Raw genomic sequence first — 27166 nt, forward strand, 5'->3', positions numbered from 1 at the left:
AAAGCTGCAGCACATGATAAACAGCATCTAAAAAGCTGCTTTTACTTTGTTTTTTATCTTAGGTGGATGCTGCACTTAAGCCTTAGGGAAAACCTTGCCTGTACACACTCTGCTTACGTAATCAGAGTAAAATTTGCACACACATTGAAAAAGATTTTGGATAGACTGAGACAAATGTGTCAATATATGTAGAATTTATGTTTTCACTTAATATATACTGATAGTTCGTCTATGGAAATTCAGTAAAATACTTGTTTTTCTGTCTACATAAACTCAAAAGGACACAGAACCACTGAAAAGGCACCATTTATATTGTGTATATAACACTGGGGAACACAATTTTTGTTGAGTTAGGTCTGACAGCTGTTCTTAACTAATTTTTGGGTGCGGAATCCAAAACTGATCTCAGTTTTTCTCTATCACGTCAAGTTTTTGAACTATAGGATCCCCGTTTTCTTAAAAAATCTGAAAAATACTGTACTTAACAGATATGTGCTTGTTTTATAAAAATTTTCAAATACTGACAAACAATGAAATATCGAATCCCCTACGAACTGAATCCTCGTGAATTTCAAAATCTGCATCATTGCTGTCGCTGCGTTCTTCAACATCACTCAGATCTTCTAGAAGAGGTAGTTGTTTGAAAACTGGCGCTGGAATTTCAGCTGAACGAAGCATTGGTCTTATAGCTGACGGTAGATTAGGATATTCTATTTTTCTTGTTAAATCCTGATGTTTTCACTAAATAAAAGTAACATTCTGTGCAATCTTTTTGCTCTGGCCAAACCATGGGGATACCAAATGCCAACTGCTTGTACACTTTGTGAGGGGCCCATGGCTTGTCTTGATCACCGACTTTTACTTTAAAATATGCAAAATATGCTTGTTTGACAAATGCACTGATGTTTGCTCTCTGACTTGGAATGGTGAAACTACCACAAATAAAGCAAAAGGAGTCAGGGTTGTTTAGGCATTTACGACGAGAAGTAGCAGGAGCAGACATGATCTGGAACAAAGGAAATATATACCTATGTAAATAAAACACTAAGATGGAATAGTTACAAGCTTTGAAAACTAAAAAAACATCATAAAATGAAATAGAACTCACAACGGTATGCCCATGGTTACAAGGTTAAGAGAAAAGCCAGCACCAATCCTCTTAATTCCTACTATGCTAGATTTCTGTTTGTAGATATTGATAGTACTGACCTATTGTTAGCTGCACACACCTCTCACCGCACTGTCTCAGTTGTGACTGCACAAACAAGTTGCCACGTAGCTGTAGATGAGTCCAGTCGTTATCAGCTGGCAAGTCTTACTGCAGCTCATCAGTGGAATTTTGCTTATCTGGAGGGTAAGCTGTGGAGGAAAAACTTGACGTGCTAGAAAAAAACTGACTGCAATTTTGGAATCGGCATGCCAATTTTAGTTTAAATCAGCATAAAAATCTATCTCAACAGAATTTTTTTTCAAATTGTTCCCCAGTGTAATGAATCTACATTGTTATATTCAGTGTTTTGAATGGACTTAAGTGATAGTCCTCATGCAATGTAAGCGAAATACCTCACCAGACACTGAGCAGACACATACAGACAAATGGTAGGAGTGGTCTCTGTCTGGATCACAAAGCCCTCCTCCACAGGGAACATGGGCTCATTGAACAGTTTGAACATGAATCTGATGTGAATCACGCTGTGGTCTTAACACTCACCACGTTTTAACCCAACTGAACTCCTGCTGGAGATTTCAGACTGCCTCTCCACTTCCATTATCAAAACACCAACTAAGGGAGTATGTTTAAGTGCTTGTACCTCAAGCAGAGTTTAGGGACTTGTAGAATCAATACCAAGGCTCACTAAAGCTGTTTTGGAGGTGCATAGCAGCAGATGTGCTTACCAAGACACTGGTTTGCTGGTGCTGGATTTGACTTTATTTAGTCAATTATCTGAACCTTTAACCCTTTCATGCATAGTGGTCACTACAGTGGACAGCTATTCTCCAGTTGTTCTCTTGTATATTCATGGGTTTTGTTGTTTTAGTTCCAAATCAGCCAACAAGGTGGACAGCTATTCTTGATAAAACCTGATCTGCAGTAACATGTTTGAATGTAAATCAATTGCTAGTTGTTATTGGACTGCAATTAAAAGTTTTGTTGCACAAAAAGTTCTTTTTTTTTTTTTTTTTTTTTTGCAAATTATCTCCATGAACTGAGTAATAACTAGTATTAGAGTATGTTAAAATGTAAGAAAACATCAGATTAGCATTAAAATTGTTTTTATTTCATAGTTTTCACACAGTACAGGGTGGGTGACCAGGTGACCACACTTTTCATGTTGCACCCTAGGGTCCCCTAGCTGGGGCGTAACACCAAGGAAAATAAAATTCTCACTTTGTGCAGTAATCTACAGGGTGGGGAAGCAAAATTACAATATTTTGAGGCAGGGATTGAAAGATAGTGTATGACCAATTAGTTTATTGAAAGTCATGAGAATTTATTTGCCACAAGAAAATGTCCATAATAGAAAATGTTTTTATTCTATGTGTCCTCCTTCTTTCTCAATAACTGCCTTCACACGCTTCCTGAAACTTGCGCAAGTGTTCCTCAAATATTCGGGTGACAACTTCTCCCATTCTTCTTTAATAGTATCTTCCAGACTTTCTGGTAATAGTTTTGCTCATAGTCATTCTCTTCTTTCCATTATAAACAGTCTTTATGGACACTCCAACTATTTTTGAAATCTCCTTTGGTGTGACGAGTGCATTCAGCAAATCACACACTCTTTGACGTTTGCTTTCCTGATCACTCATATGGGCAAAAGTTTGTGAAAAGGTATGGATAATAGTGTTAGGTATGATTATGACATCAATATATGTTTAGTTTCAAAACAATTGACATAGTGTCTGCTGAGAAAAAACAACTAAATGGTCATTGTAAATTTTGCTTCCCCACCCTGTATATCACTTTCTGGTGATGGGTTTTAAATATATGTTTCTTTGCTTCAAAAATTAAACAGATGGTGTCCATCTGAGTGGACAGTTTTGTAACGCCATGAAAAATAGGCTCATTAAAAAATTTCAACTGCATTGTTTTTTTTTTTTCATGCCTAAAGAGGAATAAAAACAAAAAATATTGACTATGGTTCTCATAATTCATGCATGAAAGGGTTAAAATGAAATATGGCCTCAAATGAAAACTACTGCTCCTGTTGCTGCTGAGTGAACGTTATCATGATCTTCTGTTGTGTGTGTCAGAATACTTGGCAGTTTCATGTCCACATACACTGAAATACACTCACCATCCACTGTATAAGCTGCACCTTTATAGTACCAGGTGTGCCTAATAAAGTGGCCGGTGAGTATTGTAGCCCATCTGCTTCAAGGTTCAACATGTTGTGCATTTATACATGCTATTCTGCAAACCTCAGTTGTAAAGGTTGGTTATTTGTGTTACTGATGCCTTTCTATCAGCTCCAACCAGCCTGGTTATTCTCCTCTGACCTCTGGCATCAACAAGGAATTTTCACCCAGAGAACTGCCACTCACTGGATATTTTCTCTTTTTCATTCTCTGTAAATCCTAGAGATGGTTGTGTGTGAAAATCCCAGTATATCAGCAGTTTGTGAAATACTCAGACCCACACTTAAATCACATTTCTTCATCATTCTGACACTAGGTTTAATCTACAGCAGGTCATCCTCACCATGTCTACATGTTGCTGCTACCATGTTATCGGCCTATTAGAGAGTTTTGTTAATCAGCAGCTTAACATATGTACCTAATTAAGTGGCCAGTGAGGGTAATTAATCACCATTTCAACACAAGCCTAAAATACCAATTTACTCACTTAACAAAACCAACATTTGTTCTTACCTAAGATTTATCTTCCTTACTGTTAGCCTTTTTAAATAGCACAAATAATAGCAATTAACAGTGCTATTGTGTCCATATGTTTGTGACTGAAAAGAGAAACAGTGGTGTTTACCTGTGTGGAGTGTGCTTGTTTGTGGTATGTGGGCCAACACATAAATTAGAGGTCTCTGACTCATGTAAATTAGTGACTGTAGGCATAAAACACTAGTGTGTGGACTGTAATTTGTGTTATGAATAGGTCACATTTGAATGAATGGGACTGTGGAGGAGGAGGTTGTTGCCTTTTGCTCTAAGACATCAACAGACGACATTGGTTTTACTTTGCCATAATGGAAGATAGGGATGTAAACAACTAATCAACTATCAATTAATTGTCAATAAGAAGTTGCTCGATTAAACTACAATAATTGTCGGTTAATTCTAAGGGATGATGACCCTGATCGTGGCCCTGTAGTGTCTGAATTCACGGACCGGTGTAGCACGTCCTTTTTAAATGTGAATGTGTCTAAAACCGAAGAGATGATTGTAGATTTTAGGAAGAATCCTCCAGTCTTCTCTCTTGTCTGTCATCATTAATGGACAGGCTGTTGAGGTGGTTCAGTAGTAGAAATATCTCAGAATGGTGCTGGACCACAGGCTAACTTTTGAATCTCAGGTGGATGCTGTATGTAAAAAGACTCATCAGAGGATGGATTTTTACCGTAAACTTTGCAGTTTCAAAGTGGATAACACTTTTATGAAAATGTTTTATTCTTGTTTTATTGAGTCTGTGTTGACCTTTTCTTTTATCAGCTGGTATGGGCTGCTTACTCTTAAAAACTGGTGCAGGTCTGCTCTGTGTTCCCAAAGTCAGAACTAAACATGGAGAATCAGCGTTCAGTTTCTATGCTCCATATATCTGGAACAAACTACCAGAAAATATCAGGTCTGCTGAGAGTCTGAGTTCTTTTAAGACAAGGTTAAAGACTCACCTGTTCACTGCTGCCGTTGACTAAAAGGCTTTTGACTTTTTAAATTTTATATTCTCTTTGAAACTCTGCACTGCAACTCTTACTTTAATATGTGTGTGTTTTTATTTTTATTTTATTTTATTTTTTGATTTTATGTGTTGTTTTCTTACTGGCTGTTTTTAATCACCTTTTACATGTTTCTTTTGTAATGTTTTAAATGTGTTTCTTTTTGTTTCTTGTATTTCAATGTCCTGTGTGAAGCACCTTGAATTGCCTTGTTGCTGAAATGTGCTATACAAATAAACTTGCCTTGCCTTGCCTTAAAAACAGGAACAGGTTGCAGGGCAGAACTAAAGTGTGCAGCAAAATTGCGGTCACCACACTCACTGACCTGACTGTGTTGTACCAGAGGTGGAGTCTGAAGAAGGCTCAGTCAGTCCTGGATGATCCCAGTCATCCCCTTTATGATGTGTTCAGGTTGCTTCCATCAGGTCGCAGACACAGTGTTCCTAAATGTAGGACCAATAGGATGAGGAATTCTTTGGTTCCGGCTGCCATTGTTCTGCTGAATAACTCTTTGTAATGTCGGTGCTATTGTTTTTAATGGATTTTTTATTTATTGTATTTACTGTTGGTTTGCTGTCCGTGTGAAACTGCTGGCTGTAGAACAACTTGACCTTGAATTACCTGGCATCTCCCCGCTCCTGGAGATCCGTCCTCCATGTGAACCTCCTCCGTGCTGAAATCTGGCTCCATCCTGTCGGGTAGTGATGCAAAGTCAGAAATGCCCATTTCTTCCAAACTGACCCTCTTCAGATCCATTTATTTTATTGAATTTCTCTGCAGAATTTATTTAGTTCTACTCCATAAATGTCATTGCCTGTACTTTATCCCTAATCATACAACAAATCAATCCTTAAGGAATATGACATGCTTTTTTTATGAAGTATCTAAACAATATTTAGCTTTTATTCTTATAGACCCTATCGAAAGAGAAATTCATGCTTTCAGGAAAATCACCACTTATCAGTTAATCGATACAATAATTAATCGATAATTTGCATCCCTGGTGAAAGGTGTTCCATGGGTCTGATTTTGGGCAATAATGGGCTTGTGATCCAACTTCATTCCTTGCCCCCCCCTCCCCCTTCTCTAAAATCACCAGGCCCATTTCATCTGGGGATGATTAAAGTGATTTACGGTTTAATTCATTTTTTAATGACTCTACCATTAATCTAAAAGATGAGTCTGCTCTGGCGTAGAGGTCACTTTGAGTTCACTGTTTTCAGGTTATAGTGTGAAAAGATGAGGCTTCAGACAAATTTCTCGCACAGCCGCCAATGCTTACTAAAATGGGGGTGTGTTTACTTCCTCAAGGTCACTGTCTCGCAGTGCTGCCACTTGCTCATGTCTGCCAATACGCACTTCAAAAATTCCCATTTTTTTTGGGTCACCCTGTACTTGTACAGGGTGACCATAGTAACCATTGGCGGCTGTGCGAGAATTGTTTGGTAACCGTGTGATCTCAAGATTCGGTAACGTTCCCTGGCCCCCTAGATCGCCAGATTTGTCCGTTTGTGATTTTTTCGTGTGGGGCTATCTCAAGAGTAAAGTGTACACGACTCGACCAAGAACTCTGGATGAGTTCAAACAGAGAATTCAGGATGAAATTCACAGTATCCCAGCTGAGATGTTGCAGCGGTCAATGAGGAATCTCAACAGCAGATTTCAAGAATGCATTCGTACAGGAGGACGCCATCTACAGGAAGTGATTTTTAAAAAATGAAAATTCCATCATTGTTTCTTAAATGGCATGTTTTAAGGTTTCAATTACTATGAATAAAATATTTTTCTTCTATCACTCTTGGTTTTATTGGATTGTTAAAAAGTTCGCGTTTTTTTGTGTCACCCTGTATATAACAGCAATAGAACAATGACAACATCCGTTTAGTGTGTGTATGTTTGAAAATACATGATTCCATTTAAAAAAGCCAAACATCACTCCTTTAAGTAGCAGTTTGCTCCTGTGCTGTTTTTTTTTCTCACCTCTAATCCGGGCAAACCACTACTTGAATGAGGCAATTTTCATTATTAATTCTCATTTATAAATAGGCTTCGTCACCATCACCCTGACACTCAGACTTCCTAAGTGCAAATTAAAAGCCATTTTTGTCCGTTTCCTGCTAAGTGGGTCATTGGAAATAATCTCTCTGTCTGTTGCTCTTGTTTTTTTTCGTGGGATCAGGAGCTTCCAGTTACTCCATTCATCATTTAACAGCCCGTGCATTTCACCCTCTTTCGCCTCCTTTGCAGCCTGCGCTTATCTTCCTCGTACGTCTTCCTCCTGTCACCTCTCCATCTCTGCTTCTTACGAGCGCTCTCTCTCCTCCCCCTCATTTACCCATATCCTCCCACCCTTCCTTTTTCCTTCCTTTACCCTGATTGTGACGAGTCCGCCTCTATCCCCCCCCCCACCCCCCCGTCCAACAAATGGACCGTGAAAATCCCATCACAGTACAGGAGTGAGAGGGCGTTGATAAGTAATGAACAGAGCATGAATAAGAGATGGCTGCTACTTAGTTAATATGGTGTCCTTCATGTTGAGAAAGATCAATGACGCCGTCTTCCTCGCTCCGTAAACATCGTGCGCGTCTTTGTTGCAGTGCAGACAGGTTTTGAAGTGTCAGTCAGTGAGTTGGAAGCCTGTTCTTCTTGTCTTGTTGCATTTTAGAGTCGCTGCATCCAATTCTCATTCTATTTATAAAAAGTAAATGCTCCTTCTGTGGAGAGTTCTTTTTCCAATAGAGCTCATTCACTGGCGTGCAGACAGATGCTTTACCTTCCAATCATATTCACCGACGGTTGCAGTGATTCAGCAGAAGGTGATTTTTGTTTTTTTGTTTTTTTTTCGTCAATGTGTTTGTACATTACAGACCTGCAGTAGTAAACTATGAGTGAGTCAAGTGGATTAAACAGACCTGTGGTTATCAAGGTTCTAATAGTTTTGGATTTTTCATTATAGTTTAGTTTTATTTAGTTTTGACTTTTTTTTTTTTTTTTTCTCTCTAATTCAGTTAGTTTTAATTCGTTTTTAGAGCAGGTTTGCTAGTTTTTATTAGTTTAGATTTTTTTTCTTAATGCTTTGTGTAAGGCTAAGAAGTTAAAATAATTTATGTTGAAGGAATGTAAGGTTTAACAATGGAGTAAATTACAGGGAATAAGTTAACTCAGGTATTTGTTAAAAAAAAATTATTGACAGTATTTACACAAATAACATTTACATTTATGTTGCAGAATTATTATTTACACATATACAGGGTGGGGAAGCAAAATTTACAATGACCATTTAGTTGTTTTTTCTCAGCAGGCACTACGTCAATTGTTTTGAAACCAAACATATATTGATGTCATAATCATACCTAACACTATTATCCATACCTTTTCAGAAACTTTTGCCCATATGAGTAATCAGGAAAGCAAACGTCAAAGAGTGTGTGATTTGCTGAATGCACTCGTCACACCAAAGGAGATTTCAAAAATAGTTGGAGTGTCCATAAAGACTGTTTATAATGGAAAGAAGAGAATGACTATGAGCAAAACTATTACCAGAAAGTCTGGAAGTGGAGGAGGCAACAAAAAACGTACCAAAGCTTTTATTAAAGTTCTCAAATCCAAAATCCTAAAGGATCCAACCAAATCCATGAGAAAAATGGCAATTGAACTTGAGGTAGACAACAAGAGCGTTAGAAATGCAGTAAAATATGATTTGAAGATTTAAATTCTCATGACTTTCAATAAACTAATTGGTCATACACTGTCTTTCGATCCCTGCCTCAAAATATTGTACATTTTGCTTGCCCACCCTGTACATTTAATTATTTTCATTTGCTGTATATAAGCAGCAAAAATAATGTGTTGAATGTGCCTTTTCTAAGTCATTTACATTTACCGGTCTAGGTACTGCTAGTTCCTGATTGGCTGGTTTGGTCATGTGACATGTTTTTCAGGAAGTGTTGTTGTAGCTGTCACGGCACATGAAAAGTAAAACACTGTTGTATGAAGAAATCCGTCTCCATCCTGCAGTCTCATTTTATCAAGAATGAACTATTAACCACCAACGAACCCTCACATTACACTTAGTTTTAGTTTATTTATTTATTTATTTATTTTTAAGCTTTCTCTTCTCCGTCGTATTCAAATAAATCCCAGACAGGACTCTGCTGCTTTCTCCCAACTTTAGTCTCCATGTTTCCAGGTAGAGTGGGGACCAGAAGACGACTGGAAACCACAAGTGACGGACCGTCAAGTGTCGTATAGTGCTGCTAGCTAAAATTGCTAGAGCGAAATAAATCAATTTCATATCAATCCAACATTGACAAAGGCGAAAACGAAGGGAATTTTATCCATAATTTGTATATGTTTTAGTTAATTTTGTAAACACACAATACAGTTTCAGTTAGTTTAGATTTTTTTACTTTAATTATAGTTTTTATTTATTTCAGTTAACGGAAATGTTTTTACAATTCCAGTTTTGGTCATTTCGTTAACAATAATAACCTTGGTAGTTATCAAATTTCTTGGAGTATAAATGAAAAAAACCTAATGGTTATGTGTTATATTTTGCACAAGTTCGTCCTTCCAACACTGTAAAATACTGATATTGCAGTATTTTTTAAACATGCACAGTCATGCGCAAAGTTTTTTTGGCTGATTGGGATTTATTTCTTTTTTTTAGTCTGACTTTCCAATTCTGATTTTGTTTGCTTTTAACTTTCAACTCTTTCCATTCACATTTTCAGTGTCTGCATTAAAATTCCGAACCATAAACTCAAATAAATTGAAAATATTGTTTATATAAAAGGTAAAAGTGAGCAGATTTGGTGAATAATTACTTGCATTTGCTCTACTAATGACACTGAAATAACACAAGAACCACACAGAGATGTGACATTGGATCATAACCGTATTGAAATCGTTGTGAGGAACTGCTGGAAATGGTAGATAAAGGTTTTGAGAAGAGATCTAAAGCAGCGTCATGTTTTTGTCAACATACCCATTGTCTGTCAGCTGCTCAATTGACAGCAATTGTGTAAAATACTGCATCTAACTGGAAAACAGTGAAACCATGATGATGATGATGAACCAGCTCTTAATATCTGTTGAATTTGTTGTCATTAGGACTTTGATGAATGTAAACATGCATTTTCTTCAGCAGATTTACTGAAAATCTGGATAAAATTTGCAATAAATTTGGATGGGAACCCACACACTGATCATCTTTCAAACAAATCTCAAAATATAAGGGTTTATAACTCATGCTTTTTGAAGTCTGTGAATGAATGAACATCCGACATGATGAACACATTATCTGCTGTGTGAACACTGTGGCACTGGCAGACGAACAATTACTCATGGCTCAACAGACCTTTTCACAGCAGACATTTTGGCTCGTCTCAGCAGGAGAAATCCTCATAACATTAATGATGGACGTGTTTCATGTTAAGTATCCTAGAACCCCCCCGCCCCCCCCCCCCCCAAGTGTGCCTGCATGTGTTTATTTCTGAGTTTGCTTGGGTACTAATTATCAACTGTGAGGCACTTTGTAACTGCTGTTTTGCTGTGAAGTTTAATAATGGGGCTTCCATCCAGATTTTAAGACTTTCCAGTTTAATTTGGACCACATTTGCAGATATGAAACCTCCTAAAACAACAACAAAAAAAGGATAAGATAGCTTTATTTGTCACATGCACAATTATACATAGTATAATGCACAGTGAAATGTATTTTTGTTTCTACAGCTAACAGTAGAATAGAAAAAAATTACATAAGATAAAAGTGTATGTAAATATAAATGTCGGTATATATAATAAACTATCCCTAGTATGTACAGACAGTTTATTTCCAGGTGTATAGTCTTTCTGTTTTTGTATTTTCTCAATCTGTTTCAACAGTTTTACAACAAACTGTGGCTCTCTTGACTTGTGAAATTGTCTTTTAAACTGACAAACGTGTAAATGACAGGCTACACCACAGGTGCTAAACAAATGGACGTCCATCAGTCCTGGTGCATCTATAGCCTGTCCGTCCATGGGAGTGGATCTCTCCTTCACTGTGGTTCTCCCCGAGGTTTCTCCCTTTTCCCACTGGGTTTTGAGTTTTTCCTTGCCGAGAAGGAGGGTCTAAGGACGGGGGATGCCCTGGACACTACTCATTTTCTTGCTGTTTATTTGACTGTTGTTTACTCCATTGACTCTGTAAAGCCCTTTGAGATAACCTTGTTGTGATATTGGGCTATACAAATAAAGCTGAACTGAAAAAAAAAAAAGGTGTCAAACATGTGGCCCGGGGGCCAAATCTGGCCCGCCGAAGGTTCCATTCCAGCCCACGGGATGAAAGTGCAAAAATGAACCTGAACAGTCAAGGCTGTCAAAAATCATTTTGGTTCAGGTTCCACATACAGACCAATGTGATCTACAGTAAAAATATCAACACAATAACCCATAAATAATGACAACTATAGGTTTTCTTTGTGAAAAATTATGTGGAAAAAATGTAAGTGAAAAAAAACATTACACTGTAAAAATATTTACATTTACAAAACTATTTTCACAATAAAATGCAAATAAATACATAAATAAAAACAAAGATGAACAACCCAAAGTGTAGAATTTAAACAATATTCTGCCTGTTACTAAATGTTTTGTGTATTTATGGATCCACTGTGATCTGTAGTTGTTAATAATAAGAGATGGAATATTGCAGAAATTGTTCAAATTTTTGTTCCAAACTCCAAAATTTTAACAACATTCTGCCTGTTACCAAATGTTTATGGAACATTGTCTATAATGTACATGTATAAATAATAAGTCGAGGCATAATATTGTTCAGATTGCACTAATTTTTCAAAAGAAATTTCATTTTTTTCAGGTTATTCATGTCTTTTTGTAAAATCTAAATGTTTTCATTATTTAATTGGGGGTGTTTTTTGTACTAAAACAAAATGAAAAAACTTGGATTTGTCATTATTTATAGGTTATTAAGTCATTATTTTACTAGTCTGGCCTGTGTGAGATCAAACTGGGCTAAATATGGAACTGAACCAAAATGAGTTTGACACCCCAGGATAATAATACTGAAGCAACAGAGAAAAGAGTTAAAATGAGATAAATTATACCATGATAAGATGATGGAAAAACCAAAATGACAGTGTGAGAGTGAGACTAAGGGGACAAAATGTCTGCAATTCAACAAAAGCTTGATCCATGGTTCTTATTTATTATTTATGTTCAGGCCAAATCCTGACCTGATGCAACTACTTGTAATGCAGCCACTGGGAATTAAAATACACCTGTTCATTTTCTGCCGCAAGTCAAAATATTTGCTGTGAAAAAGCTCCATTCAGCAGCTGGTATCACTGCCATAGCGATGTGTGAGGTTCATTTCACTGGGCTAATTTACAAACCCATGATTTGATCCGTGAATGTAGACAGTCAGCAGCCCAACTGGATCATCACTGTAGTTGTAAATCAATCACAGAGTCTAACGTGGAGCATCCTGGAGGTTTTAATCCAACCGAAACACAGCAACACTCACACAAACCGACACACGTTCAGAAGGAATGAATATGCATAAGTGAAGCGGATGAACTTTCACTGAGGGGATGCAGTGCAAGACACACTGATCCAGTTTCCTCTGATCAGTCGAGCAGAAACGGTCTATTTAAAGCACAAGGCGCGTACACACATATGCATGTATGTTTATGTGTGACCCAGCTAAGGCTAGTAAAGAGCAGCTACATCACTCTGGCTCTGAGTTAAATATTTACAACCACAGATGCAGTTACTGCTTCAGTGGCTCTGTGCATTCCACTATTTGCACTGTCATCTTAACATTCTTTTAAAATCCTAAATGGGACACTATGCTGTAGGTTTGTTGTTTTTGCAGGGTTGGAATGATCATTCATATTTATTTCTCAGTCTCCTTTTTTTCAGATAAAACAAGTGTTCTTAGAGCAAGGGTTAGGTGACCTTAGTTAGAAATAGGGATTGTTGTCATAATAAATTTTACTGTTTTGCTTAATGTCTTGGGCCCCTGTTAATAACACTGGTCTACAATTTTTTAGAAAGGATTTGCTTCAGACATCAAATGTGCTAAATGTTACGTATTTTAATACGATTAACTGGAAAATAAATGACAAAAGTGCCGGTTTGCTCATGTTTTCAAGGTATATGATAAAGTGTTATTATACATATATATTGGTTTATGTACATTTTTATAATAGTTTCATAAATCTTCCACTAAATAGAACCTGTAAAGTGAATGTATTCTAATGTGCAGACAGTGTTTTGAAGTAGATCTTGTAGCTCTGAGACAAATACAGGGTGGGGAAGCAAAATTTACAATATTTTGAGGCAGGGCTTGAAAGACAGTGTATGACCAATTAGTTTATTGAAAGTCATGAGAATTTATTTGCCGCAAGAAAATTGACATAATAGAAAATGTTTTTATTCTATGTGTCCTCCTTCTTTCTCAATAACTGCCTTCACACGCTTCCTGAAACTTGCGCAAGTGTTCCTCAAATATTCAGGTGACAACTTCTCCCATTCTTCTTTAATAGTATCTTTAAGAAAGTGGACATTGCTGTGTGATGTTCTATTGGTAGCATGTTCTAAAACACCCCAAATAGCAGAATCCAGAGGGTTTAGATCTGGGCTAGAAGGCGGCCATAAACATGATTCCCAAAAATTGCTAAAGTTGGATTTGTTGCTGTTGTCAACAAGTGTTTTGGTGTTCTTGTGTAAGATTTTAACTTCAAATCATATTTTACTGCATTTCTAACGCTCTTGTTGTCTACCTCAAGTTCAACTGCCATTTTTCTCATGGATTTGGTTGGATCCTTTAGGATTTTGGATTTGAGAGCTTTCATAAAAGCTTAGGTACGTTTTTTGTTGCTTCCTCCACTTCCAGACTTTCTCGTAATAGTTTTGCTCATAGTCATTCTCTTCTTTCCATTATAAACAGTCTTTATGGACACTCCAACTATTGTTGAAATCTCCTTTGGTGTGACGAGTGCATTCAGCAAATCACACACTCTTTGACGTTTGCTTTCCTGATTACTCATATGGGCAAAAGTTTCTGAAAAGGTATGGATAATAGTGTTAGGTATGATTATGACATCAATATATGTTTGGTTTCAAAACAATTGACGTAGTGCCGGCTGAGAAAAAACAACTAAATGTTCACTGTAAATTTTGCTTCCCCACCCTGTATTCCTTTTGAGTCAAACCCATTCTCTCGTTAATTCTTGAGTTTCACATTTTGACCCAAGGCTGTATCTTGGAAAGTTCAGCCAACCAGCATTTTTGACTTGACTTTTCTTTATCAGTGACTCTCAAGTGGTAAAATTTCATTACTTTTATTCTGGAAGCATTTTCTTTGTAGATCAGTGTAAGATATGGATAGCTTCTGGGATTACCCTTTTTACAAAATCATATCTTGCTGGAAATTATGAAGACAACTTGTATACGTATTTTAAATGATTTGTATAATAAATGTGTGAACTGAACTGAAGTGGTGTCAGGCACAATAAACCTTGCCCCTCGCATGTATTGTAGCTTATTTTGGCATTGATCCAGCTGATGTCATCATGTCTATGTGTGTGCTGATGTCAGCATATCAATTACCTCTATATATGAGCCAAGTTTGAAGTAAATTGAAAAAAAATTGATCTTTTTATAGACGTGAAATGTCACCCATTATAAGTAAATGGGAGATAAAAATGTCAAAATTCATAAAAAATTTGAACTTTGACCTACTTTTCCCAAAATATAATCACATCTGTTCTGCGTCACTGGCAATCTATAAACCAAATTTGGTATGATTTCAACCAATAGTTGAAGAGCTAGAGTGTCAACAAACAAACAAACAAGCAAACCGAACCAAGATCGATACCCCTTGCCTCCCCTTCGGGGGGTGGGTTAATAACAAAATACAGAAAATATGTGCACAGCCTTAAAAAAACAGAAAAAAAACTGGACTAAATGTGTTTGAAAGAGCCTATTTAGTGTGACCCTGATCCCATGATAAGAGGCAATACAAAAATTAGAAACATTTAACATATGTTGAACGAAATGTATGAAATGAAAGGTATCTTTAAATTTTTTTGTTTTATTTTATTCAGTTAACATGTTCTGAAATATTTGACAATTGTTCTATCAGGACAGAAACAGTGTTTTTGTGTTTATGGATGGCTGAGGCAGTGTTATGCTATGATGGTTTCCCTCCATGGTTTTTCCTGTCTCTTTTGTTTTTTGATTGATTGATTACACTGGTCAACAACAAATTTATTAAGTTTTTTGAGCTGATTTAGGATAATTTTGGTGTGCTGAATCCAAAAATCACATTAATTTTGCTCAATCAGGTCAACTTTCTGAACTATGCTACATATTGGCTTTTTAACATTTTTGCTTACATTTATGGGAATTTTCACATCACATGATACAAAATTCTTTCATATTTCTTGCAATAAACGAGTTCTGAAGATTTTACTTTTGCCAATTTATGATTAATGGTTTATTTAATATTACAGGTGAATGAAATGGCTTCGACTAGAAGATCTTGCAAAAATAAGCCTGACGTATTCTGCTACATCTGCGGTGAATACACCATTGTATCTAACAGGAATCCTGTTAGAAAATGATTTTTTTTCTCTTAAAACCTATTTTGGGTGAGAACTATATAAAAAATCAACTGATAAAGTCACAAAAATGTAATCAATTTTGTGAGAAGATCAAATTTTTCAAAATCAAATTAGCAAAAAAACCTGAACTGATTGAGAAAAACAGATGTCATTTTTGGATTTAGCGGTGCAAAATGGTCCTAATTCAGTTGGAAAAAACCTAAACAACTTGCAAAAAACATTTTTTTGTAACCCAGTGTTATATTTCTATTTCAAACATGTAAAAACAAAACAAGCAAATGACATAAAGTTCAGGGCTTTTCCTAGTGGAGGCTGTACCTTCTTTTTCACAAGTTACATTTAGAGGTAGCAATAATTTCATATTAAACAGTATGGTAACTTATTTTACTGTTGGGAATAAACTGCACCTTTTGTGGAAGTTATTACACAAACTAAATAAATATAAAAACACAATTAAGGTATTGAAATTGATTTATTTTCATAAATATATATGTATCATTTACAAATTCAAGTGACTGAATCTTGATAGAACATGATGACAAGAGATACAGGGCCATTGGTTCTATTTTCATGGAGACAGGATTGGTAATGGCATCTCTACATTCGTTTTGCATCCATTACAGCGGTATCTTTGGACTTGATACCTTGTGAAAATGTATGCGTACAGCCTTAAAGATTAAACTGAGTGAGAAACGCTGTAAAAGCGGCATGCGGCACCAAAATGTAATTGCTTCCTCGCTGTTTTGAGCCGCTCTCACACTGAAAGGCTGTCATATCTCTCCTCTCACCTCCTGTTTACATCTTTGTTGTGTTCATTTTGTTTTCGTGGGATTCTTTCTCCTGTTTGACTCACTGTCGTCAGTTGTTGGTTGTTTCTGATACTGTTACAAAGCGGCCGCTGCTGTTCTCTGTATTCTTATATATTGTTTTCCATATGTCCCTGCAACACTTTTTAGATCTGTTCGCACCTCAGTCACCTCTGTTATTGTCTTGTGAGTGCTTATAAAATCCACCTGCTTTATTCTGGGTCACAGTGTTGATTGTGCTCACCATCTTGGATATGTAGCAGAAGGATAGGAACTGTCAAACCTGCATGAAAACCAGCCAATCATAGCAGTCCTTAGCTGAGTTTTAGCTGCAGAGATTCTGGTGGGCAACAATTAAGATCCAGTGTTACGGACAATTCCACATGTAGATCGGCTTGGAGAAAAATATTAGGTCTGACCATAAGTAAATGTACTCGTCTAATTCACATATTGTGATGTCACAGGGTGGCGGCCATGTTGGATTGTTAGGTTAGGTTAGTTTATTTCAGACACAGACATAATACAAAACATATGAAACAAAAATAGAAATAATAATAAACAATACACAAATAAAAAATCAAACAACAGAAAAATAATAATAATAATGATGATAAACAATACACAAAAAATCAAATAATAGGGAAAAAAAACCCCAAAAAACTGTTGTGCCTGAATTGTTACTTTTAGTTAAATTGAACTTTGAAGATATTTACATGGAAGTTTCCTTTGTGTTGTGTTTTTGGTTTTTTGTTGTCTTTCCTTTTTAAAAATACTTTATTTACAATTTTCAACTTTACAAAAATGGTACAAAACATGCCCCCCCCCCCCAAAAAAAAAAAAAAAACTCAAAAAATAAAATAAATAAATAAAAACCACACAAACATAAAGGCTGCCATACAGTTCTAAACTACATAAATAGACTTATAGAAATTTGTCATCTTATTCTTGAAACAAGTGGTTCCAGGCACAACAAACCCCACCCCTCACATGTATTGTAGCTTATTTTGGCATCAATCCAGCTGATGTCATCATGTCTATGGTTGTACTGATGTCAGCGTATCAATTGCCTCTATATATGTGGCAAGTTTGAAGGAAATTGAAACAAAATTGATGTTTTTATAGACATGTGAAACTTCCCCCATTACAAGTACATGGAAGAAGAAAAATTCATTAAAAAATTTGAACTTTGACCTTCTTTCCCCAAAATGTAATCACATCTATTCTGCATTACTGGCAATCTATAAACCATATTTGGTGTAAATTCAACTTTACTTACTAACTTACTAAACCAGCTTGGGACCATGTCTTTAAACTGGATTTTCTTCTTCACTTTGAATAGAAACATGCCCTGAAATGGTGTTAGGATTGAAGGGGCACATGCCCGCCATCTATTGGTGGGAGGTGGTAACAACATTTGGAAACTCTATCAACTCGCTCATTTTCTACAGTTCCTTAGCTGCTACCCACCCGCATTTCATTTAATTTTGCCCGGACCTGCCAAAATTCTTATTTTTTTTTTCAATCCATCCCCGCGCGTTTTTGCAGGTTACCCGTCAGGTATCTGAGTGTAGGACTCTGGCATTTTCCCTACTTTTAACTTCTTGATTCCTTCACAATACTGCTGATGTTTCCCTGGTAATCCTCTTCCCAGAAATGCCGGCTATGCATGAACATACTTCCTGATTGGATTCTGATGTTCGGCCCCTCATCTCGATGAATCGTGATGAGCCATTTCTTCTTAACTAAATCTGAAGGAAAACCATGAAAACTTAAATATAGTGACACTTCAATGTTGCCTCAGCCATTGTTGACAAGTAAACCGGAAGAAGCGATACACAAAGTCAGTTTCAAACCGTTTCCGGGTCATGCGTGAAAAACAGTGGCGGCTGCTCGTCTTTCAGACAGGGGAAGCTCATTGTCGGCTTACATCAAAAAAAAATAAAAATTGTCAAGTTATTTAAACATACATTCGGCCCTCTGTTCCTTTTTAAGAAAATGCTCAGTGACCTTATCGTACCAGTAGGCTTCTTTTCCAGGGACTGGACCAGTGTCCTCTCTGCTCAGATTGCCTTGGCCCAGTGTGTTGTGGGTGTAAGACTTCAGCCTTTTTAAACTACAGATGCTCCTTTCACTCCGACCTAGCCGACAGTTTGATTGATTTAACTATCTACAAAACCATACTCAACTCGAGCAAGAAATGATTGAATTATGTAACTGAAACAAGAAAACACTGAAATTATGTTAAATTGAAACAAGGAAGTCCAATGAGTGTGTTTTATTTACAGTACAAGAAATGAACGAGTAATTTCGTAGTAGTTTCTCTCTTGATTTCACAGCAGAATGATCGACAATATTAAACTGAACTGTGTCAGTGAAGGAGGAGATCTGAAAACAGCTGTCAATCAAACAGGATTCAGCCTTTCGACTGATCCTCCAATCAGCACATGGGATTCTGGCATCCAGCCCGGCCGAGCTCCGCCCACAGCTCCATTCACCCCCAGAGACGCCCGGTGTCCGGGGGCGGGACAACATCGTGCCATTTATCCAATTACTGTCCAGTTTTGAGGCAATGAAAAAAACTGTTCCACTCAGTCCCATTGAAGCCCAGAGACGGACACAGTCTACGGACAAATGCACTGAGCAGAGATGGAGGAGAAAACACAGACACGGGAATGGAGGAGAAGTGAACAACATCTCGTCCGTTGATTTGTGATAAAGCTGATTTTGAACAAACTCGTCTGTGAGATGAACGTGTTCTAACACATTTGTAGTCAATAAAATGTCAACACAACCGAACATATTTAACCATTTAATTTTCATAATTTTAGGGGAAGCCGGGCTTCCCTTGCAGTCTATGAGAAATCGCCACTGGTGAAAAACCCCTATTATGATGCTTGTTGCAATATTGAGACTTTGGTATTTAAAGTGTTAATGAGGTGTAAACGTAGGAAGATGGCACTGACTTCAAACTGCAAACACTACCTTTCACACCTTACCGACTCCAAAATGAAAAGTCCCCACAGATGATACTGGAAAGACTGTGAGAAGTAGATGATCGCCAACTTTGATAGTACAGATGATGTCGATGTGTTCTGTCGCTTCCAGCTCAGCTGATTTGGCTCAAAAACGGGTTTGTTCCACCCACCTCCTCCTCAGCCTCATCTGCACTAAATTGCCTTATATCTTGTTTTCCAGAGCTGCTTATCCACGACAGCAGAAAATCATCAATCAACAGCGGTTTGTGTTTAAGTGGTGGATGTTTTCCCTGTGATAACCTCCAGTGGGAGACCTTTGAGTTTCTGTGTGTTTTTATTTACTGAGCCTCATCACTGCCTGATGTGGTTTAAGAGGCAAAAATAACACCTAGGACACACTACCGTCCTAAATGAGGAAATATGACGTGATGAAGACCGTCGCGCTGTGTCTCTTTTCACATTGACATGAATCATTTACTGCACTGAAATGAATCCCCAGTACAGTTTGTTTGGGGCTGAAATTACATTTCTCCCTCCCATGCCAGAATCGTCAGTTTCTCTCGTGTTACATTATTTAATATTGACACTAAACACATTGTCTCGCTTGTTCCTCGTCCGCTGGGAATCTGACAAAACATCCTGACAGCCGTGTAATTGTCTGAGCTGCTCAGCTGTTTGTTTTTATTTATGTCCTGTGATGTGCTTTATTTCTGGTCATGAAGATTTTATGAATGCAGTTTTACATCAGCAAAGAAGGATATTATTTTAGCTAATGATTCATCTGTCCACTATTTCTTTCAGTTAATTGATTTCCTGTTTTCTCTACAAAATGTCAAATATTTGTGAAGTTTTCTTTAGTCTCACGACCCAGTGATGCAGTTTGTCTCCTCATAAATTTCCCACAATGTCGCATTTTGTATTTATTTGTTTATTTATTTAGTTACAGGCATTAGTTGCAAAGAACAAGATGCATGCACCAGATTTAGCTGAGAAGCTAATTTCTTTCTGTTGTCCTGGACAAACGACCAACATAATAAAACCCATAGATTACGAAGTACTAATATACTGGAAGAAAACGTGACAGATACAGGAAAGACTGCTCAGACTGAACGGTTACAGCCGATTACATAAAAGGGGCTTGTATTCTAAAAGTACAATAATATTTCCTAGGATAAGATATAAAAGAAAGAAAAAGGAAAAAAAAAGTCCTCCTGCTACTATGAATAAAAGAAAATAAAGAATAAAGATTGAACCGATTATTTGATTTTTTTTTTTTGTTGGAGAGTCACTTTATGTTGAACAAAATAAGCACGTAAATAGATAAAAGAAGAAAACTGAACGTAAAGCAAACAAAAGTATCAACAAATTAAGAAAAAAAATTACAAAATAAGCACAAAATCAACAAATGTTAAAAGAAAATGAACAACAAATTTTAAGAAAATTACCCAAAAATGAAAAGGTCCTGAATTCAAAATGATAAAAATGAACAAAATAATAATCAAAATGAAGAAAGTGGGAACAAGAAAGATAGAAAAAATTATCAAAAAAGGCACAAAACACAATTTAGTCAATAATTCTGTTCTTTTGTTCATTTTGGTCAGTATTTTGTTCATTTTTGTTAATTTGAATAATACTTTTGTTCATTTTGGACTTATTTTCTTGGTTTGGTTTGTTCACTGTGTTTATGTAGATTTATTCATGGATAGTTTTCTTCATTTTGGTTCAGTTTTCTTCTCTTTTTTTTTTTGTAATTTGGTGCTTATCTTGTTCACTTGTGTCCCTTTACTCTTATTTAACTTTTTTATTTCTTTTACTACCAGCATCAGGAGGAGAAACTGCCAAGTCTTGTGAGGTAGTTATAAGCATTTGCACCATTTTTCTGATGTTTTATAGCGGAAAAGACCATGAAAGCTGATCTCGGATCTGCTGGTGGCACGGTCAGCGCTGGTTTTCCTCAGTATGTTTGGTGATTTAGTGTTAGAGAGCAAGAAAAAGTGTCCTCACATGAGACAAAAACCCCCGTCTGATTTCCACAGTGTAACGCTAGCGTGTCTTAATACACCCTCTGGAATTAAATTCACCCCTCTGGCTGCGATACAACAAATGACTACACTTTTATCAGCAAAAATATGTGCTTTCAGCTGGAGGAGGCAGCGTTATGGAGGCAATTTAGAGGAAGAGTGTGGACTGGCCGGGCTGGACTAACCCCATTCCAGATGCTGAGTGTGACAGGTCAACGGTGCTGGCATGTTACCTATGGAATTATATTTGTGCCAGTTTCTTGAGCGAGCAACAATAGATTCTGAGCACACAATTAGAGATTTTGAGCACATAAAAATATATTTTGCGAGCACATCAATTATATTTCAAAAAGAAATTACCCTTGAGCAAACAAAAATCGATATTGTGCTCCATAAATGCGTTTGCATGTTAGTTTTACTCATAATGTTCTCTCACAAATTCTTTCCGTGGCGCACAAACAGACCGCTGCACTCGCTCACTTTCCCCTTCCCTCTCTCGCTCAACCTCCCTCTCCCTGCGCGCTCAGGTTGTCGTGTCCGCACGCTCAACTTGACACACATGTTACAATTGTGCCACAAAACCAACCAATCGGAGAGCTTGCGGAAGTACACTCTGATTGGCTGTTCACTCTCCAATTAGCTCGCTAGTTACATTTACCCGAAAAAACAGCGCTCAATGAGACAGACACGGACCGGAAGAGGAGGAATTGATTCTACACAAACTTATACAAATAAACAGATATAATGTAAACCCAGACAACGCAGTCCTAACATTACGGCACTATAGTACAAAAACTAAACAAAGCAGTGGTATGACATGAGACAATAATCATAATAATAATAAATACTGACCCAAGTTTGTGTAGAATCAATTCCTCCTCTTCTGGTCCGTGTCTGTCTCATTGAGCGCTGTTTTTTCGGGTAAATGTAACTAGCGAGCTAATTGGAGAGTGAACAGCCAATCAGAGTGTACTTCCGCAAGCTCTCCGATTGGTTGGTTTTGTGGCACAATTGTAACGTGTGTGTCAAGTTGAGCGTGCGGACACGACAACCTGAGCGCGCAGGGAGAGGGAGGTTGAGCGAGAGAGGGAGGGGGAAAGCGAGCGAGCGCAGCGGTCTGTTTGTGCGCCATGGAAAGAACTGGTGAGAGAACATTATGAGTAAAACTAACATGCAATCGCATTTATGGAGCACAATATCGATTTTTGTTTGCTCAAGCGTAATTTCTTTTTGAAATATAATTGATGTGCTCGCAAAATATATTTTTATGTGCTCAAAATCTCTAATTGTGTGCTCAGAATCTATCGTTGCTCGCTCAAGAAACTGGCACAAATATAATTCTATAGTTACCCCCAGCCTCACAACACACACACAGACACACACTACACTTCTACAGAGGGCATTTCTGCAGTTACTGGAACCTCCTGAACTCTAAAAACTCTTAAAACTACAGCTGTTCATCTCAAAGATTTTTATACAGGGTGACACAAAAAAATGGGAACTTTTTAACAATCCAATAAAACCAAGAGTGACGGAAGAAAAATATTTTATTCATAGTAATTGAAACCTTAAAACATGCCATTTAAGAAACAATGATGGAATTTTCATTTTTAAAAATGACTTCCTGTAGATGGCGTCCTCCTGTACGAATGCATTCTTGAAATCTGCTGTTGAGATTCCTCATTGACCGCTGCAACATCTCAGCTGGGATACTGTGAATTTCAACCTGAATTCTCTGTTTTAACTCATCCAGAGTTCTTGGTCGAGTCGTGTACACTTTACTCTTGAGATAGCCCCACACGAAAAAATGACAAATGGACAAATCTGGCGATCTAGGGGGCCAGGGAACGTTACCGAATCTTGAGATCACACGGTTACCGAACAATTCTGGCACAGCCGCCAATGGTTACTAAAATGGGGGTGTGTTTACTTGCTCAAGGTCACTGTCTCGCAGTGCTGCCACTTGCTCATGTCTGCCAATACGCACTTCAAAAATTCCCTTTTTTTGGGTCACCCTGTACAAGTACAGGGTGATCATAGTAACCATCAAGATTTGGTTTGGCTTATTTTGTTTTTATGTTCAGTCTATTGAAAATGTTCTTCATATTTTGTTCTTTGTTTGGCCTCCAAACCCACACATGATATTTTTGTAAAGTGAATGAAAAATACCACAGATTTAGCATATTTATTTAGCAGATTTATAACCCGCCGGTATCCCGTCCAGCTAGGCCCTTACTAAACACCAAGTGTGCCTTTTTGGCACACTTGTGGAATAATGTCAAAAAAATTTTCATACAGTTTGTTTTTAATTCTTTTACACTTTTTTCTATTTCATCAACTTGAGCCGTAAATAAAAATACCAAATACTCAATAATTGTCACTTTTTTTTACCCCTTTAAATGATGTGTTTGTAATGTAAACAAACCAGTTTTTGGATGCAAAAAACACACAAAAATATTTTTTTCAATATACTACATAAAAAGTGGATCACACATTATTTGATTTTTTTCAGCCTGGCATATGTCAATGATTAACTCCAACATTGGTTAATTTGCATTATTATTTTAGGTGCTAGGTCAAATGTTCAAAAATACTAGCATCTGTCACCAAGTGTGCGTAAAATGCACACACATAAATCAGACTATTAAATATTATCTATTGATTTATTTTTCTACTCTAATTTGATTTTATTTTTGTAAGTCAAGGTCAGCCCTAATCATACATATTGGACATCATCCAGATCATCATCCACATCATTCATTTTAGATTTTTTTTTAACCCTTTAAATGATCTCTTTTCATTGTGATGTCACTACATTTTTTGATGCAAAAATCACAATGTTTTTTTTTTTTTTCAAAATACTACATAAAAATTGGATCACTTATTTGATTTTTGCAGCCTGGAATATGTCAATGATTAACAGCAACATTAACAACGCTAATAAATTAATTTAGACCCTCACCTCTCAAATGAAGCCCAGATATCAGTAAAAGCAGGATTTATGCCTTAATGGATTTCAGATCAAAAACAGTGGATATAATGGAAGAAATAGTGCATTTTAGGCACACTTGGGAGACAGATGCTAGTCTGGTAATTTTCTTTTGTTTACAATGTGCAAATTTTAGTTGGTGGACCGAATTTTAAAGATCATGCAAAAATGAACAACTTTTGAATTCTAACCTTATTTAAATTGTGAAAAATAATATGAAGTTTTTTAAAACAAAGTGCAAAGTGTGCCTAAAAAGTGCACCCGGATACCGGAGGGTTAACTTTAGAGCAAACTAGTAATGTCGATAAAACTTAACATTGTCACGATAAACCAATGATGGACAAGTGGGAATAAAGTGTCCGCTAATGGTACATGTCAATATTAGAAAAAAGAGAAATTCAAGGATGGGAAACTAAAATCTAACAAAAACATGTCTCTACCCTAAAACTGAAAAAAATAGATAATGAATGAATCATCTTGGTGGGGCTGGAGTTGCCCTCACAGCAGGTGAGTCCTCTTAATGTGATTACATGTAGCCCTGTCACATTATTACATAATCATTGTGATTGAGTGCAGTCACATGCATAATCATAATCAATCATTAAAATCCTTCCCATTCAGCTGCATAACTACAATGGATGAAACTAACAGAAATATCATGTGACCGTCACTAAACCAATGCTCTATTTTTGACATTTGATTGGATATTTATGTATATTTTTAATAATTTTTTCAATTGTGTCATCTGTTAACATCCTCCTCATGGTTTAAGGGCATCATTTTATTTTAGGGCTGCCTATAACAGGCCAGGGACGACAGATGGAAATGAGCCCTGCAGACTAACTCTGGCTCATTTACAGGTTTTTATGTTTCTGTTCATTAATGTGGCCTGTCCTTGTCAAATGAGGCAATAAATGCAATTCACACCACCAACCTCAGACCAAAAAAGTCTGGAGGAGGAACAAAAATACAAGTTTACCATGATACGAAATGGATTGTGTTTATGAAATTATTGTATGGATTTTTTATTTTTTTAATTTTGAATATAAAAACAAAAACAAAAACAAAAAAAATGAGGGGAAAAAAAAAAAAAAAAAAAAAAAAAAAAAATTAAAAAGGAGTTGGATGACGTACGGCTCATATACTCCCACCCCCTGACCCCATCTTTTACTGACCACAAAGTCCTATATCAGTAACTCAACAAATCTTACACATGTCAAAAAAAATTCTTTCAAAGGTCTTTTTTTTTTTTTTTTATTATTAATAACAGAACATAAACGAAACATTCACTATACAGGAAGGTAATTTTTGATTTTCTGAACATCCACCCATGACACAAGACATAACCCTACCCAAACATGAACAGATACAAACAAACACTGAAAAAAATCATGAAAAGACAGAATGAAAATGATAAAAAAAAAAAAAATTACAGCCATGTTTAAACAGCATAAGTAAGTGCAGTGAAAAAAAAACCAACAAAAAACCAAGACAATAGAAAAAAAAAGCAAGGGAAAAGAAAATAAATAATAAAAAATAATAAATGCATCATTTTTTTTAACGTGTCAAAATCTAAGGTTTCAGATGCTGCAGCTCTTTTATAATTCATAGTTTGAGTTATTGTTTGTTCAGTGTTGATTTGCAGCCTTGGACTTGGACAGCCAAACTGGACTAACTGTACATATCCTGACCAAGTAAAATAAAATCCTCACTTTGTGCAGTAATCTACACCTGGCTTTTCTGCCTCTGTCCATGATAATATATATTATATAGCCTAAATGTCGTCTAAAATTAACCTTTATTTGCAACATAGTACATTACATAATCAAAAATAATAATAATTGTAGCAAAAAAAAAGCCTCCGTTTGGAATGTCAGGGGTCGCCAGAAATTTGTGATGTTAAAATGGGGTCACGAGTCAGAAAAGGTTGGAAACCACTGCCATAGGGCCCTTGAACAAAGCACCAGAAAGTGACCATATGGGATGAGAACCATGAAGAAACAACTTCGAGAGTCAAATAAAGTGACTGACTGTACATATCCTGACCAAGTAAAATAAAATTCTCACTTTGTGCAGTAATCTACACCTAACTTTTCTGCCTCCGTCCATAATAATATCCATTATATAGCCGAAATGTCATCTAAAATTAACCTTTATTTGCAACATAGTACATTACATAATCAAAAATAAAAATAATTTTAGCACAAAAAAAAAAAGTCTCCGTTTTGAATGTCTGGAGTCGCCAGAAATTTGTGATGTTAAAATGGGGTCATGAGTCAAAAAAGGTTGGAAACCACTGCCATAGGGCCTTTGAACAAAGCACCAGAAAGTGACCATATGGGATGAGAACCATGAAGAAACAACTTTTAGAGTCAAGTAAAGTGACTGACTGTACATATCCTGACCAAGTAAAATAAAATTCTCACTTTGTGCAGTAATCTACACCTAGCTTTTCTGCCTCCGTCCATAATAATATATATTATATAGCCTAAATGTCGTCTAAAATTAACCTTTATTTGCAACATAGTACATCGCATAATCAAAAATAATAATTTTAGCAAAAAAAAAAAAGTCTCTGTTTTGAATGTCAGAAATTTGTGATGTTAAAATGGGGTCACGAGTCAAAAAAGGTTGGAAACCGCTGGGTTAAACATACATTCTTAACTATTTTTAGCAGCGATCGTCATCAAATAAACCTTGATGATCGTGACCGGCCTAACTGCACGGACAGTCTGTCCCCAAAATGTCACGTGTGGACGGCGCACACACCAAACACTCACCATGGATCTGTCCTCAAGGCTGTGCTACTGGACTGGAGTGGCGAATGTAGGTTAACACACACTTAACTGTGCACT

At 36.6% G+C, this 27166-nt stretch overlaps 1 protein-coding gene and 1 long non-coding RNA gene across 3 annotated transcripts in view; one reads left to right on the forward strand and one right to left on the reverse strand.

Moving 5' to 3' along the window:
- Positions 1-27166, forward strand: part of trim67 (tripartite motif containing 67) — a 162970-nt gene that overhangs the window by 2654 nt on the left and 133150 nt on the right. The gene's annotated exons all lie outside the window — the stretch shown is intronic.
- On the reverse strand, positions 6524-26690 carry LOC115415523 (uncharacterized). The gene is made up of 3 exons (XR_003934832.1): positions 26606-26690; positions 8634-8638; positions 6524-6534 (listed from the first exon to the last, which is right to left on the reverse strand). It is a non-coding gene; the product is annotated as an uncharacterized LOC115415523 (long non-coding RNA).

The sequence above is a fragment of the Sphaeramia orbicularis genome, chromosome 24 (genome assembly GCF_902148855.1).
Source record: "Sphaeramia orbicularis chromosome 24, fSphaOr1.1, whole genome shotgun sequence".
NCBI lineage: Eukaryota > Metazoa > Chordata > Actinopteri > Kurtiformes > Apogonidae > Sphaeramia > Sphaeramia orbicularis.